Source organism: Galeopterus variegatus, unplaced genomic scaffold (assembly GCF_000696425.1).
Source record: "Galeopterus variegatus unplaced genomic scaffold, G_variegatus-3.0.2 Scaffold2507, whole genome shotgun sequence".
In the NCBI taxonomy this organism is placed as follows: Eukaryota; Metazoa; Chordata; class Mammalia; order Dermoptera; family Cynocephalidae; genus Galeopterus; species Galeopterus variegatus.
The window spans coordinates 93,414-98,378 of NW_007728618.1; positions in this window are offsets into that span (position 1 = coordinate 93,414).

Sequence of the window (4,965 nt, forward strand, 5' to 3'; positions counted from 1 at the left end):
GCTCTGGTGCATAGCTTTCTTAACCCCACAGGTCTTATCTCGGATATCCCAGTCTCATCATTTCTTTAAATATGACTCAAACAGTGATTTAACTGTCGCCCAGCTGAAGCACTGGCTTGCTTCCAGTTTTAATCATAGCAGATTAGAATTTGTGAAAATCATATGCTGACATCAATCACTGCAGATACCTGCGGATCTGCCTCCCTAAGTGAATAACCAAGAACAAAACAATGGATGACAGTGAATCACAAAAAGAGCTCCTTACCTCCCTCAAACTTCTGATTATAGATCCATCTAATGTGGACAGTTGAAGATAGAGATAAACACTCCCTTTTCCCTTTTCAGTCACACTCGTGTTTGTGTTTTTCTACTCCTCCAACAAACCAAGTGTATTTCTTCCATAAGCCCTTAACTTTTGTGAATGCTTCTGCACAGAAGACTCTTCCACTAAACCTTCCCAAGTATCAAATGTCCAAAGTTCAACTATCTTTTTCTCAGGAAGGCTTCCAGGACAGTCCTGTCTAAAGTTGGACTTCTTCCCACCTTCAGGCATTTACTTTGCCCTGTTTAATTTTATTCATTGCATTTGGCATTATCTGAACTCACTTACGTGCTCATATATTCACAGGTATCTCAAACAGAATGCAGACCTCATAAAGACAGAAACACTGTTGCTTTTGTTCACCACCACTTTACAAGCACCTAAAATAAAAGTCACTTTAAATGAAGAGTTCTCTAATCTTCCATATGCCTTAGAGTTTGGAATCCTAGGTAATTTAGTTTACTTCCCAAATGTAATTTCTACAAATGCACCTCTCTTATGGTCCTTGGACCAAATCTGGCCTACCGCCTATTTTAGTAAATAAAGTTTTGTTGGAAATCAACCTTTTCTGTTAGTTTGCATATTGTCCATGGCTGTTTTTGTGCTACAGCAGCATAATTGGGTACTTCTAACAGAGGCCACATTGTTCTCAAGCCTAAAACATTTACTATCTGGCCATTTATAGAAAAAGTTAGCCAATCCCTATATCGACTCTTTATAGTGGAAAACCAAGTCTCCAATTCTTAATGGAAATATCCAGAGATGAAGTTTATTCAATGCCAATGACTCTCATATGAGATAAATATTTAAGTAAGAGCTTAATTATTTACAGTTGAAGTAACATTTTCTCCAAAAGAGGGTGTGAGTTTGAAAGTTAGCCTGCTTTCCAAACTCGTTAACTTGCTATCAATAGAATTACTCACTGGTAGCACTTGGATCAATAATAATCGAACTGCAAACAAGTGGTGATTTAGAAGGGAAAGTTAAAACAACATGCCATCATGATAAAACCTCATCAATAAACACTTGCTGTCTGCAGGTAATCGGGACATGAACTGACACTCTGGACGCACAGGGTCCAAGTGTACCAATTGTTTGGTACAAATCAGTCTGAACAGAAGGATGTTTCCACACCATAGAAGAATGTGTGTCTTTAAAGTTGGTGACAATAACACCAGACACAACTAACTATGTTGTTACATAGAACAAAGTATACTGTAACAACAAGGAAATACTCTTCCATGGACAAAAATACGACATGTGGTCTAGCTCAGTTCCCTGAGGAATGTTGTCATTTTCCCCTGACATTATTTTGAGTAAGAGCTGGCCATCAGGCTGAGACAGCCGAACAGCTCAGCATGTCAGCTCCCATTGCTGCACCCCAAATCAGAGGAAAGGCAGGGACAAGGCAAACCAGTACAGCAGCTCAGTGGAAACCTACATACTTTATTCTTTCCAGCAAGACACTGAAGAATGGCAGGCCTGCCACCCCGTAGGAATGGCAGACATCATGTCCTCAGCAAGTATTTCACTTTTGCTTATTAACTTGAAACCATTTGCTCTTATTCTATTCCAAACATCCTAGGGAATTTGTTGCAAAGGACAGACGTTTTTCTTTAAAATATGCTGATTGGATCTAATAGTTTTTCATCATCCATTCCCTTTGAAGAGGATTCATTTGATTTATCTTTTTAGATTGGGTTAAGGTGAGTACAGAATAACAGCTTGGAAACCAAGCCTTAGGGTAGCATTTTTCTAAAGACGGTGAATGGGCAATTATTCCTGAAATGTTCCTTTTTTCTCTTTCTCAGCCCAAAGGATTTGTGCAGTGATGGTACATTAGTGTGATAATGTCCAAACTATGTTTTCTAGTTGCTGATGATCCACTAGAGAAATAAAATGCTAATTTAGACCCTTGGAGGCCAAGGTTCAGTAAACATGGCCAAGGAGTTCGACTTTCCATTCACAGCTATGCACCACAGGAAAAAAATCCCCAGGAAGGAGAAGTGAGGACATCATGACATGGGCACAGGTGACTGTTGAAGATCACATCCACTCAGGGAGAACTAATTTTTAATAGCAAAATTACGCTAGTTGGGCCGGCCCGGTGGCGCACTGCTACAGTGCGCCGCTTGGGAAGCACGGCAGCGCTCCCACCGAGGGGTCGGATCCCACGTGCAGACCGGCCCCCCCCCCCCCCCGCAAGGTGCGGGAGTAACACCGAGGGTTGCGATCCCGTTGCTGGTCCCGGTCCGGTACGGGGGCAACACTGAGGGTTGCGATCCGATGCCGGTCATGAAAAAAGACAAAAACAAAAAAATTACGCTAGTCATAGGCTTCAGTGCCTTCAACATTGATATTCAGAAATAAAGCATGTTTCTATCGGCCAGGAAAATATGATGGGTGGTTTTATGCCATTGTGCAAATCTTATGGAGAGAATTGTTCATGGGATTTAAAATTTATCTTTGGCCATGAGAGAAGACATACAGGAGCAATTAGACACAAAATGCAGTACTAAAAGTCCTCTAAAATTTAGAATAATCCAGCTTGTATATAATAGGGACAGTAGGTTTTAGTGATTATATGATAGATAAATATGTCACCAAAAACAAAAAACAAACACCCTTGTTTCTGGTAGTTGTAGTTTCTTCATTTGTGAAATTCATATTATAATATTACGTACTTCCAGAGCCAGCATCCTAGGCATACAACCAATGCTGACACCCAGAACCCTGTGGGTTTAGACTTCAACACTTTGCAGTCACAGTCTTGAAACTGTTAAGATTTTGATTTTTGAATTTGTGTTTTATAAGTGAAGTTCACCGGGACAATGGAGCTGAACCTGGGACTTGTAGCCTTGGCTCCCAAGTGGTCTTGCCTCCCCAGATGGGTGCTTTGTCAACACTTTTTTGCCTCCAGCCAGCAACCACTGCTCCCTTCTACCTCTACAGGTAGAGTCATGGGATGGTTTCTTGAGTGCCCATGAGGGTCTACACTCACCCCCTGAGCATACCTGTGTTTGACAGGTTAAGAATGACTGTGAAAGAAAGGAAAAAGCTTTTACCCTGCTTTTGAACAAGGGGCTCACATTTTCATTTTGCACTAGGTCCCACAAAATCTGTTGATGGTCCTGCCTACTGCATATAATCTTTGTGAGGATTAAAGGATATAAGAAGGACAGCCCATGGCTCACTTAGGAGAGTGTAATGCTGACAACACCAAGGCCACAGGTTCGGATCCCTATATAGGGATGGCCGGTTGGCTCACTCGGTAGAGCATGGTGCTGACAACACCAAGGCCACAGGTTCGGATCCCTATATAGGGATGGCCAGATGGCTCACTTGGGAGAGCGTGGTGCTGACAACACCAAGTCAAGGGTTAAGGTCCCCTTACCAGTCATCTTTTTTAAAAAATATATAAAAAAATAGAAATAATAAAAATAAAGGATATAATATATGCAACAACTGAAAATATTACCTGGCACAAAGTAAGTGCTCATTAAATGTTGGCCAATATAATATGATTTATGTTGTTTTTGTTTCATCTGCATATATATATTTTATCATGGGCAAACACATACATGCATATCACTGGTAACACTTAACTTTATCAGTGACAGTTTAACCCCTCCCCTCTGGTCCTGAACTGAACAGTTGGTCCCTGTGACTTTAGTAGAGGATGATCTTCACTCTTGATAACATGACCTTACTTGGAGTGAGACACAAAACCCTGAATTCATTTCACATAAGATTCTAAACTACCTGTCACAAAACGCCCCCATTAAAACCCTGGAAATTATCTCAGGAACACTCAGCTTCTTCAAACACTGATTCCTGTCCTATCTCCTACAAAGCATTTTACAAAAGAAATAATTCCCTTTGACAAATGAGAAAGGTCAGACAGTGCCCAGGAGGCATGGAAAACTGATGTTTCTATTGTTACAAGTTCAAATGATCAATGAGCAATTCAAGCCATGAGACACAAGGGCTGTAAGAGTTTCCATGGTTTTTGGTGCTTGTTTAAATGCTGGGATGGAAGTCACGTGATTGGGAGCTATGCTTCTGCTCAGATATTTCTCTTCTTCATCAAATGATATAATAGCTATTACTACTAAAAATGATGGCTCAGGAAATCACCTGAGTACCAGAAGCTAATCAGTAGCAGGGCAAGTTTAACTAGACCTGAAGGATCTGTTGTTTCCTTCATGCAAAACTGCCACCATGTTGTTGTTTGTTTTCATTTTATTTTTCTGCTATGAGTTGTCGTTTTTAATTCTCTTCAAGGATCACTTTGAAGCTTAACAAAGACCTATAAAAATAATACAGGAATGGGTACAGATTTCTATCCAGATCAGTGAAGCATAAAACCTACCAATTTGACATGTACAGAATAATGTGCTTTGTGCCATAAATGTCTGTTTGAACAACCACCATTTAGATGAAAGATGGATCAGATTACATTAAAATAACATGTCCTCATATTTCAATTTAGCCTCTAACATAATAGTATTTAGTAAGAATTTCTAAAATCATTTTTCTCTTTAGGGGTTGGAAGAATGTGTTTATCATGGTTATCTGTGGTATTATCATTTGACCTGCTAAGATTTTCTTCTTTGTAAATATGGAATAGTTTCCCTCTAAGA